The 14,565-nt window shown below is 27.7% G+C and overlaps 1 pseudogene; it reads left to right on the top strand.

Moving 5' to 3' along the window:
- The first annotated feature begins 269 nt into the window (after nt 1-269).
- Nucleotides 270-13,800, top strand: LOC113552475 (annotated as a pseudogene).
- Nucleotides 13,801-14,565: the final 765 nt, after the last annotated feature.

Genomic DNA, 14,565 nt, shown 5'->3' with positions numbered 1-14,565 from the left:
TAGCGCGCGCGGGGTGGCGGGAGGCGCACCCACACGGCGACGCGACCGGCCCGTGTGTACGCGAGTTTGCGTCCGTGTGAGCACGTCCGCGCACGAGTTTACGTGCAAATCAGCGAGTTTGTGTGCGCGCGTGTGCGGCGTACGGTGCGAACAATGTGCGCGTGCGTGAGCGAAGTGAAATCGTCCGAACAAAGACGGGAACCAGTCGGCGGCTGGCGTAGCCTCTAAGCGAGGTACGCGCCGAGACCGTAAACCCCGCGACCCGCGACCCGTACCCGGCCGACGTTCGCGCGCCGGCGGAATGGCGGGATCCAATGGCGCCGGCCCATCGTCCGTTTGCGCGTAAAACCCATTAAGTGGCGACCCCGCCGACTAGTACCCCGGATAGAGGCTGCCGGCGCGCCGAGCTCGCATAGTTCAAGGTTTTTTCAGATGGTGTACCGACACGGGAACGATAATAATTTATTATTTCTTTGAATACCGTGCGACCGACCGACGCCGCCGACACCCGCCCGCCTATCGACCACCGATTCCCGGCGATCTCGAGAGCGACACTAGCGCTGCGCGGCGTTAGCTCACGGCTTCCCACCTCCACCGCCGCCGCCGCCGCCGCGACAATAATGATATTATTTCGTCTACTAATGACTAAACGACGACGTTGTTCCATTGTTCGTTATCGGTGCGACGGAACTGCGAGAGGCTACGCGACGTTTTGAGTCGTGAAATTCCCTGTTCCGAACCGGTGTGGAAAATAATAAATCTCGTGACGGTGTACGAATACAATAAATACATTATATTTATATGAATATTATATTATATATCGTGTCGCACACGCTGCACCACCGCTACCGACCGACACACGGACCACCCACATCGGACGGTCGCTTCGCGCACACCCACATTAACCGGCGAAATTGCGTTATTATTTATATTATTACATCCGTTACGGCCGTCGCCTTGTCCCGGGCCAATTAATATTATCCAAACCTCATGACGGGCGGGCGCTCTCGGTTTTTAATTGGATAGTTATTATCCCGTTCGCCGTGCAATGGTTGTATTGTAATAATTCGTAACTCGCGCTCGACTGTCGAATGAACTTTTTTTTTTTTTTGTTCATTTCATGCATCCTTTTGTTTGATTACTTTTTTCCCGTTGACCGTGCGACGGAAAATTATTGTATAAACATAGTATTGTTACTACTGCATAATGTATGGTAATAGTATGATTAATAGCGTACAATTTACTACAACATTAAAGACGTATACAAGTATACCGAGTTATTGTAGATTGGTGCACGAATACATTATACAACTGCATAATATAATATGATTATCGTTGATAATTACCGAGTTACTGGTTTATGCGCGCATACAATTGATGTATATAATTAAACGTACACTCATCGTTTCCATGGTAACGTCGATAAAATCCAAATGTATAACAATGGAACCAGACATTTTGCGCGGCATGAACGGCAGATGTTTATTTTTGGAACCTACCTGTTGTTGTCAGCAGGAACGCGGTATTGTATATTACATTTTTTTTTTTTATCCACGCGGCTAAGCCCAACAATTGTGTGCCGTGTTATTTTTAAATAAAAGCTGTAACAACAAAATATTTCCGAAGAAATGCTAACGAAATAATTAAATTTATCTTGTTTGTCTCTGCTATACCTTTAACGTTCATTTCAAATGCGATTTAAATCGTTTTCAATTATAGTTTGGTACTTCATCGGTTTGCATGGCTTAATCATTGTACACGATAAACGTCTTATGAGTTATATATATATAACCGTTGTAATCATTTTGTTTACATTTCATGTTTAAATACACACATTTAATCGTTAAATATAATATTATCTACAAATTGTACAATAATAGTTATCGCTTGTTAATAATATTATTATCAAAAACAAATTATCGGGTGATGGGTGAGTCATAATTCGTCAATGTTCCAACATTTGAACAAACTAACATTATAATTTATAATTACACCGATAACACCATCACCATTAACTAATAATGGGTGCGGTTTGTTGATACAAAATGTAGATAAGAGTTGAAATAGATGTACTGGTTATGATGGTTTCATATTCGATAGAGAGTATCGACCGGTACTCAGTAACTTTTAACATCGTACGTGACATTGAAAATAATATGTTACAACGATAGTAAATGATTTCGTTTCGAGTAGATACTATACAGGCAAAACAAGTGCTAAACCCAGTCACGGGCATGACTTGCGGATTACACGGATAAACATGGATGAAAATATGATATACGTGTTCTGCAGATATCGTACGGCACCTTTTGAAATAATATGCAATACGAGTTGCTTTTCAGTTACAATTTAGAAAGGCAGCTGGACCACATATTATCTTCATCGGGCGTATTGATTTTAGCGGGGCACTATCGATTTCCCACCAGGTGTCTCGCTAAATGTTGAGGTTAAATGTATAATTAAACTTATTGACATTAAATTACTCTGTACACTGCTCGGAAAATAACTTGTTAATAATCAATATAAAACAAAATAATATAATACAAAACAAACGTTTTATTCGTTTAAAACGTTTTTTTTATAACGTTTTAAACAATTTATGCTAGGTTTCAAGTGTAATTATATATTTTATTTTTACTAAAATATTTCACCAAGCTAAGAATCATGTATAAAATAGTGGAAATTATAAAACTTTAAACTGCATAATGATAGGGTAGTTACTAGTTTTATATTTGTGTGAGTTTAAATGATCATGAAATCAGATTTTGTAGTGTGGTTTATCCGTTAACAAATTGATTGATATTTGTACAAATAATACTATTATTTACATTTTCCGAAATTATTTGAAAATACTACTTTTTAATGTATTTACATTTATAATTGAATAAATCTGTACAATAAATAATATAATAATGACATTCAAGATTTCGAACACGGCTTACATATTTTGTAAGGACATTTTATTGTTTAAAAAAATCATATTATACGAAAAAAAGATTAAACATTTTCAAAAAAAGGTTGTACGACCATAGAAAGTTTAGGAACCTCTGGAACAAACTATTTACTCCCTTATGTCGGATTCTTCCACCCACCAAAGTGGGAATTGAATTCTTAAATATTATATTGTTGTTATGTTTCACCAACGACACAAACCGATATTCGAACACGTTTATGTTTTTACACAATATATTATATAATATTGTACGAGTACAAGCTATAAGCTTAAAACGTTGATATTTTTTTATGTATATTTAAAATAAAACTGGAAATCCCAATCCTCAAGTGGGTAACATTATATTACATAATACAATATATTATCATTTATCCTATAGATAAATCAAATTATAATGGAAGTATGAAGTACGCATTTTACAATTTATGTTACTTCAAAACTTTATTATCTAGTAAATAATAATTGGTACAATGTTTTACAATTTTTTAAAGTATCAATACCTATTTGAAACATTGCTTCATACGTATTTGTATTTTAAATTCAAATACCTTATCGTTTTTGTTTGGATTATTATTGTTTATCTACTCAGAGATAAACTCTTTGAAATCTTGTTATTTTGTACTTGATATGCCTCCTAAAATAATTTCCATTGTTGATTATTTATAAAGCCTATATTGGCTACATTACATTGTTACCTGAATAGGGAACTATTAAATATTGTTATTATATGGGCGATAGTATACAAGTTTTAACATTTGTGTATAACATGACGGTACGTATTATGTATATATTGTGTACAAAGGAAAATATTCTAAGAAGATGTAAGTATAAAAATAAATCAATGAAACATAATATGTACACGGACACATGGCATTATAGTATTCTATATTTCTACACAACAGGTACATTTTAGTTTTTTTCGAACATATTTTATACAATTTGTTATTTAGTACCTATCTGGTAGCCGGTAAGTATACAATACACATATTATGTGATACATTGAATAGAGTTTAAACGAGTCACTAATATTAATTGTCGATTTTAAGCATCGAAGAAAAATTAATATGTATAATTAAGTATAAAAAAAATATAGTTTGAAAAGTATTACTATTTAAATAATATGTGCTAAGTATTTTTTTTATTTATTCTTAAATACTTAATGGCAAAATTATTTTAAATACACTTTAAACACTTTTTAAGTTGATGTATAAATTTGTAATTATAATTAAAATTAATATACAAATTAAATGCATATTTGCACAAGATTATTAATAGGTATACGCGTGTATACAGAGTGTTTCAAAAGCTTTATCCAATTACAAATTTATATAGCTCGGCAATCAGGTAAATTACCCATATACTTATCGAAAGATAACCTAAAATAAACTTGGTTATCTAATCTTTTCATTAGTATATGGGTCGTTTACTAGTGGTTAACGTTTGCCTAGCTATATACATTTGTAATCGGATGAAGACTTTTGATACACTCTGTATATATGGTAATAAATAGTAATAATGTCAGTGTTGTAGAAAGGTAACCAAAAAATTATATATTTATATATATTATTTTATAATTATAGATTTAATATTATATTTTTATAGGTATCTTAGAGAAGATAATAATTAATAAATAACACTTAAGATGTGTGTTTAGATGACTAGATTATATATAAAAGATATCCAATCTTATCTGTTTTATCTAAATACAAAACTGATAATTTAAAATTTGCATTTGTAAAATACCTTACCTAAATTTAAGTTTTTACATTGTTAAATACGTGTACTTTAAATACGATTATCCACCGATGTTTGGCGTTTGCAGATAATAAACAATAAACTACAAACAAAAAAAAACCACAGTAGTTGTATGTGTGTTTACACGTAATACATAAACATAAAAGAATATGAAAATAAAATCGAATAAATAGGCTATAAATAATAACTTAGTAAAATTAAAACCTTCTCCATAATATTTTTATTTAAATTAAAATTAAAAATTTTGTCACAAAAAATTATCTAAAATCTATATAATTTATCTTCGACAACTATTTTATTTAAATATATAGATAAAAAAATTATAAGATGCTTTACATTATTTTTATCTAGTTTATAGATAATATAGAAAAATAAACATTTTTATATCTAAATAAAGTAATTTGATGCAATGGTGGCGATAAATTCTCCCGATTTTTAAAACTAGTAAACTTTCCTGGGTCAACATTATGATTATGTTTAGTGTTTACCTGAAGGAAATATGCAAACTCTCCAGAGTTATTTTAAATGTATAGAGATGACACTATAGCGAAGTTGGAATTTACTGTGTTATGTTTTTGGATTGTTTTCATATAGATCCAAATTAGGTTGAGAATTTTTCATATTCTTTCAAATGTTTCATTTATCTATTCATAAATTATATTAGCTATAATAATACTTCCATAAAATGAAAAATTGGAAACTTTTGCTTCGTACTTGACACTTAGTTCAGATAAATATTGATTAAGAGTTAAGATGCATCTAATCTTCCAATAATATGAACTTCAATCTCCATTTATTTAATATTTATTACTTTATTAGTACCTTTAAGGATTTTTAAACCTAGGTATATAACACTTCTAAGTTACGATAAATAAAATAAAGTACTTAAGTAAAAACTCTCATACCAAAAATAAAGAAAAAATTATACTTTCAAGACCAAAAAATAAATATTTAAAAATTTTTTTAAATGTGTATATTTATGATACAACAATTATAATGTACAAACGAACTGAGGACAGTTTACATTTACCCTTCAGGTAGTACTGAAGATTACTCATCGGGTGAGCTACAATCATCCTCGAAGGAAGCCTCAAAGTGCTCATATACAACGTACTCCATGGAAAATTATGAAAACTTGACAGTTGACAATAAAAAATACAATATTTTTTTATAATCTTCATTTGTATTGTAATTTCCATTACTTGTGATTTGTGTTCGATATCGATGACACGTTATAACACAAAATAGGTACCTATGTATTTTAGCTATCGACTTTGAGTATAATTTAACAACGCTAACTTGAAATTATATTTTGCTTCTTCGTATACAATTTTCGAGTCTTACTGAAGCACAGTTAGCGATAGCTTTCCTACGAACTTGATAAAAAATATTATGTACAGTACAATATTATCAAATACACTTATTCATGGGAGTATATTGTATATTTTTGGTATGGTGTTCATAGGCGCATCGTTATTATTTTTTCATGTTATTGTGATATGAATATTGAATTTTTTAGAATAGGATATTTCTAATTTACGATGCTATTAATAATACAAATACAATATTGCACAACCGCCATATTTATATGTTAATATGCTCTTGTTTGTGATTGTATTACTACCAAGCGTCTTTATTCAAGTTTTATACCGTACACTAAAATATCAGTTTTAATTTTTCGAAATATTTTGTCAACAAAACTAATGTCGGCGTACATCGTAAAGGTAGGTCACGACACACGTGTCATAGTTTTGTTGAGCATTAATAGAAAAACAATATTATTATGTTGTGCACATTTTCATTACTAAGATTTTTAAACATGTAAATTATATTTACTAAATATCATTATTGCAAAATCTTTTGGTCATGTAGACTGTAGGCAATAATTAATCCTGGATAAAAATTCTAGATATATTCTTGATGTTTTGTTTATAGTGAAATAAGTCAATCGTTTATAATTTAGTAAATCTATAAGTCTATATTGTTATATCTATACTTAGTGGTTAGTACTTAGTACTTACTATATGTATTTAATTAATACTTCGTTTTTCATTGTGTTAATTTAATAATACATTTTTTTCTCTAATATTTCTTTGATATTTGCTAGATAGATAAAAAGTCAATAAAATATAATTTACATGTTATTATTGAAATAATTTGAATAACATAATTTAAATCAACAAAAATGTAAAATAAAAATTTAAATAAATTATTATTGTTAATGCTGCATAATGTTTGAGTCATATGAATTTTAATCTATATATGATATGATGGACTGCAAAAATACTATACTATGATAACACAAGTAATAACAATTACCAACATTTTAAATTGTATTATTTGTTATCGAGTTAAAAATGTACTTTTTAATTAGTTTTTACCAATTTAAATAATATACATTACAATTTTTATCGAATTTAAATAATAATATTTTTTTTCAAATATTTCTATGCAAATTAAAAATTATTTAGAATTACAGTACTTACACTCATTTATATCGCTTGTATAAATTCTTACGAGGAATGTTGGCGAGAGATAGTTAATTATAGCTTTAAAAAATACAATATTAATCTAATTCATAATAAAAACTCAATATTAAAAAGAAAATGTATTAATTAAAATATTTCCATAAGAAAACAGTATAATTAGAATTCAAGTGCGGCTATGAAATTTCTGATCAACAATCATATTATTATTATACCATTGAATTAACTTAATATAATATATTATCTGTTGATTGGAAGGTACCGATGGTCACTAGGTACTTACTATTTAAGTAATTAAATAAATATTAAACGTATCAATATCAATATGCGTGCTATAGGTACATTAAAGTACATTCATTTCAACATATTATGAATAAAAATTAAGATAGTATATGCCTAAAACCCCAAATATGTTTAAAAGCAGCTAGCTGTTCAGTCATCATTTAAGTCAATTTATTATTCGTTATAAATAGAAACAGAATGTTGACGACTTTTGCATTTTTTTATTTTGTTGATCCTATAAAATGCCACCTTAGCTAAGACATTATTTCATGTTCTCTGTTCCCTCGATTCAGAATATACCAATTTTATTTTGCATTTTTAGACATTTTTAACTATAAATTAATTTTTTTGATTATTAACGTTATTTTGTTATATATTATAGGTCAATTCTAGTAGTTTTTGTACAATGTGGTCATTTTTTCGAATTTTTGATTTTAAAGAAAGTTTTTTTATTCAGATGAAATTATTCAAATAATTATTTCATTGGTTTTCAGCGATTTACATTCAAACAAACAATAAAAACTTATTTTTTTTTTTACTGTAAATTAAATTTTAAATCTAAATGTTTACTAAATTTTGTTTATGAACATTTTTTAGATAATTTTTTTATATTACTTGGGTAATTAAAACATTTTTTTTTTGATTTTTTCGATACTTTTTAAGTCATCAAACTAATTGCAAGCTATTTCTAGTTATAAATTATAATAAACCTATATATATTATATTTACAATGAATCGGAGATATAGGTACCAAATTTTATTCACAATAATAATAATTATTAATTAATAATACACGGTATTGTTTTTGTGAAAAGTTAAAATGGAAGTTAATTACTAACTATAACTATAAATATTAATTACGTTCTACTGACTGTACAGTTATTGTTTTTGAATAATATTATACAGTATACACACGTGAAAATACAAGACTGCACAATATTATCGGTCTATAGTTTTAACATTTATCTGCTATCGTTTACCTATTCTACATTAACTGTTTATGTTATAACTTATAAATTATAAAACTGGTCGGCGATTCACTACAATATTGTTAATACAAATTTGAAAACATGTCGATTCATTTAATTTTTATTCAGTTATTTACTTAATTAGATACAAATATTTTATGTTTACAAAAATTATCACCTGCCCAAAGGTGTACATATCTGTTAATTGAAATTCACATAATATGTTAAATATAACAAATATTATTATAATATATTTGTCGTGTTTTACAATAAACTATTTTATTGTTATAAAATATTGATTTTATTTATTATTTATTTGCATGGTAAGAAAACATTACTAGTCTATAAATATAGTACTGTATTAATACTAATACTAATATTATTTATAATCAATAGTAATATTAAACAGACATTTTATTTATTACACTTTTATTCAATTGGAATATAAGTATGTAGGTACTTACTACTTAATATGTAAATTATGTATAAATGAATATAAGTGATGGTAGTATGGAACCTATGATATTCCTATTTTTGAAATTAATATAATATTTTATGATATTAATGGCTTTCTAAATTTTACATCAGATAATTGTATAAATTATAATCTATTGACTATTATAGACTGCCATTTTAAATTACGTACAATGACTACGCTTAGTATTATTTTCGCTTTGAACGTTTACAAATAATTCTAATTATAAATATAATAGTGTAATTATTGTAATACATAAGTACATGAAACATATTTGAATTTAATTGTATAATTAAATTTTAAACTAATATTAAACCTTTTTGGAAATATTTACAAATTACATAGTTATTACAATAATGCAATTATTGGATTATTAAACTACATTAAAAGTAAAAACTAATATATACATATATATCATAATAAATAACAAACTTATTAAATCATTTTAGAGTTTGATTAATTAACATATTAACAAATTTATTACAGTTAAATTAATATTAATATGGTACAATTATTGTATTGTGTCATTGTGATAAGCATAGAGATCCTCGTTGACTATCAATATTAATCGACTAATAAGCTTTATTTTCATATTATTACTCGAACAAATAATACAAAGAAATGAACGATTTAAGAAGTTGAGGAAGGATAATGACTTAATTACTTAATTATATGATTAATAATATTAAAATTATTGTATTTAAAACATTTAAAATATTTTAATATTCTAATATAATTATAAATATTAATATATGTATAACCAATGTACCAATATAGCCATATGCGATATGTCATAGAACACTGAAAACACAAATTAATTTACAAAAATGGGTATCACATAATATAGCGTACGATGCACCTTTTTGTGAACACGATTGCGTACGTTAAACAATTAACTTTAATATTCACCCCAAAAGTCAAACGATTGCGCATGATTTTCTGTGAAACGTTGTCACATTTAAGTTTTAATTTGTGATTAATAAAAATTAAATTTTTAAAAAATGATTTAAGTCAAAATATTTAAAAATAATAAAAGTTTAAAATAATGATTTGTAAAAGTGTATTCAATTTAAAATTATATACCTCGGTGCCACTTAACTAATTTTTAACAAATGTTATAATATTTTTTGAATTTTATATTAATAATTATTTTATATTAATTTCATGGTTTCTTTTATACCAATTAGGTAAATCAGCATTTTCAATGTTTTTAATTCAACTTTTAAATACTAAAGCCCCGGCTATACACGGCGTATTCCGCCGCGTTTTCCGTCGAATTCAAAATTGTATATTTATATAAATTATAGTAGTAATTATTAATCTACCTAATACATACAAATTAATTTATTATTTTATATATAAATGTTATCATATTTTATAATACTGCCACTTCAACTTTCCTTCTGGGCTATTAAAATATTTAGCATAATATTCTCTAATGTCTTTAGCCTGTGTACTTGATGTTCCTCGAAACACGGTGTCTATTGGATCCAGTTCACAACAAAATGTTATTCATAATTAATTCCGTCACGTCTTCGCACAAAAATATGTAAGACACAAGCACCTTTAACAATTATTTCTGCAAATTCAGGTTCCACGAGTAATGGGGTATGAAACACCCTCCATTTATTCGCTAGTATCCAAAATGCACATTCTACGTAACGCCTAATTCTCGACAACCGCAAATTAAAAACTTTTTTTGGACATCTAAATTTTTCCTAGGATATGGCCTCAATAAGTTTTAGTGTAAACAAAACGCTTCGTCACCAACAATCACAAAAGGTTGTGCTTGACCGTTATCATCGATTGGGTAGTTTTTTGACTCCGGAGTCCGGGTATATTCAATTTATTTTCGTATAATTGTTTTCCTAGGGCAGATCTTTTAAATATATAACTATCTCATTCTCGACCATATGCACCTACATCCACTGCCAGGAAACAATAATTAGAATCAACTAACGCCATAAGAACGATAGAAAACATTTTTTTATAATTAAAAAAGTCTTTTCCACTATGTTGAAGATTTATTATACGGATATGCTTCCCGTCCACTGCTCCTAAGCAGTTTGGAAAGTTGGCATTCTTATAAAAACCTTCCGCAGTATTCAACCATATTTAATTTGTTGGTACAGGCATCTCGAAGGGTTGTAATTTTGTCCATAATGCTAATAAAGTTTCCTTTATTATTACGCGAATCGTGCTTTTTCCAACAAAGAAATCCAAATGTAATTGATTGAAAGTAGCTCCAGTTGGTAAGTACCTGGTAAAAATATTAAATAACTAATATGTTTTATACAAATTTAATATTTTGAAAGAAAATGTTTTTTCTTATAATAAAAAGTTGTAAAAAGTTGTTGTCTTTTTATAAAACTATAGAAGTCATCCAGGCAAAATCATAAAAATGTAGTTTTTAATAATTTAAATTGTACAAGAAAAAATTAAAATGTCTTAAAAAAATCACACATTCATATTTTACCTATACATATATATATACATATCAGTGACGAGTTATTAGTAAATAGCAATTTTTTAGGGGTGGTAATTTGATATTAATAGTTAGTATCCATAGGTTCATTGCAGATATTAATAGTTTAAAATAAAATAAAAAAAGGGATGGGCAAGTGGGTATCGCTATGCTATATAGTAGAAGTGGAGAGTAGGTCACTATAATGGATGTGTTAAATTTGAATGCAACGACAGGATAAGTATCATTGTATACGAAAAACGATTCTGAACGTAGATGATTTGTCAGCTTAGGATATATTATATTATTACCTATATTTAAATTGTAATTTATTTTTCTCAACTACTGGTGAAAGTTTCAAGTTTCTATATGACTTATATTTTTTGAATAAAACAAATATCTTAAATCATTTTAGAATATATTGTTATTTTACGCGATTTCGTAAAAAATTTAATTTTTGATTTTTTTTACTACGATAAGTGTAACGTACATACGTACGTACGAACAATTAATTATAAACCTTGTATTCAATTTTAAAGATTTTTTGGAATGCCAAATTTTTTTTATCGTTTTTGAGCTACAGCAAAATAAAAGTTTTTTTTATCAAAAACTGATTATGCGTAAAAATTTCCGTTTTTCCTTTATTTGTTTAGGGTTATTCCTGACACTGTTTTTATTCAAATATTTATTATATTATGAATGTATGAAGCTCTGATATTCATTAAAGATAATTTTACATAAATACGATTTAATTTACCTGTTGGCTGTAACTTATTACTTTAAACAAATTATTTAAATAACTGTATACGAGTACTTAAACTAAAAAGTAAACATTATAATTATATATGTTAAATATATCATAATTTGTATTAAATACATTTGATCAAAGTGAAGTAACAATAATTAATAAAGATTAATAAATAAAAATCAAGATTTTAATATTTTGTATTAAAATTCAAAAATAAATAAAAATAGATACTTAATATTTACTAAATGTTCGCCAAATATTTATTTTATCATTTTCTATAATATTATGTTTTCATAAAAGAAGAATCGTTTTTCGTATACTATTATTTTATACCAGTTTACTCACAATACATATACTTATAATTTTAATTAAATTTTTTTTTTAATATTGTTTTAGTTAAAGAACTACAAAAGAAATGGAAGAGTTTACGTGATGCATTCAGAAAAGAACATACCAAGTATGATAAATCAGGTTCTCGAGTATCAAAAATGTCGAAATATTGTTATTATGATGCTTGATCATTTTTAACACTGACATTTACAGATCGATAGTAAGTTTATTATTTAGGTACTACTATTTTAGTTACAAAATAAACTTACTATATAATATTATTTACTTATTAATTAGAATTAATTTTAAGATTCTGAGCAGAGTAATGGATGTATTGATTTTACAATGATTCGTGTGTGTTTTTTTTTGTGTCTATACTCTATACACGATAAATAGTCTAAATAATGCTTAGATTTTTTTATTCGAATAATTTTCACTAATTTTATTTTAGTTAACATATGGTTGGCATTTTAGTAATTACAACATGTATGTATTAAAAAACAAAAGTTAACATTGTATTTTAAGTTCATGGTTGTAAGTCTTCTTTTATTTGAAATAAATAGAAAAATAATATAAATGAAACAAATATATAACTATCTAAAGAAGTAACTATAGAGAGTAAAGAATTCGAGTATATTTTTATTTTTTATATTAGCATTATGTTTGAAAATTATTTAATTACATTTTTATTCAAATAATTATCTAGATAATATTTTGCCTATTTCTATTTACTGTGACCCACCAATCGATACCATATAACCTAACCCACTTGTTCACTTTTTTAATTTCAGAACATCGGGTAATATTTCATTATTTTCACTAGAAAATACTATGGAAGATGACGACGCAGTAGAAGTTTCATCAGACACTGGGATTGCAGATGTAAACGCTGATCCTTCTACTAGTTTATCTACATAAATTGATGCACCAATAAACGTACAATCACGTACAATCACCAACATCGGTCTCGGGAACAAAAAAAAAAAATACCACTAGAAAAAATATCGATTCGCCTTCATCATTCCAGCAGCAATTATTAAAAGTACTGGATAGATCCCAAAACATAAATGATGAAAGTGATGACGATAAACATTTTCTTCTATCATTATTGCCGGGAATGAAGGCAATTGATAATGACAATAAAATGGATGCTAGAATTGAACTAATGCAGGTTGTCCAGAAGTATTTTAAAAAACGTCCCGCCGAATCTGCAATTTCGTCATATTGTCTACAACCAATTCAGTATCCATCATCTATTCTAGCATTAAATACAAATGACTATGGCTTGCAGGTTCCCGAGAATAGCCCCAGTAGCAGCTGGAAACCCTGCTATTATTAAGTTAATTTTTTTTTTTTCATTATAAGCGTATAATATGTTAATATTATTTAATAATAAAGTACATATTTATTCAATTAAAAAATTGGTACTTACTTTAGAATAATGGATAATCTTTCCATTGCCGGTATTGTATCACTTTTAATATTTTACTCTTTCTCTAGGTCACTTTTTACAATATTTAAAAGTTCATCAAATGTTTTTACAGACATTTTGTAATAATTAAAAAATTTTTCTGGAAATCGTCGTAAATCGTCATATATTACATTGAATTGGCCCTTTTTTTCCTGTAGGGATGTACCGTATACCTTCTGTTTAAGGATTTTTCTTTTTTTTTTTCCAACGTCTCATTTATGACAATTATTAGCGCTGATGTAATTTTCGGAATTATGATGTAGACTGTAGACCTACTCCTACGAACAGTTAGTACGAATTGACTACTGCAAATGGTCGATCGATGAGTGTCTATTATTAATTTGTACTATTCGAATACGATAATTCAATATTTATATTATTGATACAATAATTATAGAGTTTACCATTTTTTTTAAATATTGTACAGATATACGCGACGGAATATGCTCGACGGATACGCTTTTTATAGCTAGTCCGTCGGAAAACGCTGCGGAATATACGGAGTTCGAAAGGCGGCGGAATACGCCGTGTATAGCCGGGGCTTTATAAGTTAGATGAAAACTTTCAGATTAATTTTCGTACGTTCTATTTATTAGTTCAAATTAAATGACAACAGTGCTTCAAAATTTCAGA

The sequence above is a fragment of the Rhopalosiphum maidis genome, chromosome 2 (genome assembly GCF_003676215.2).
Source record: "Rhopalosiphum maidis isolate BTI-1 chromosome 2, ASM367621v3, whole genome shotgun sequence".
NCBI classification, from domain to species: Eukaryota; Metazoa; Arthropoda; class Insecta; order Hemiptera; family Aphididae; genus Rhopalosiphum; species Rhopalosiphum maidis.
The sequence above is the reverse complement of the archived record's forward strand: the minus strand, read 5'-3'. Positions and strand labels throughout refer to the sequence as shown.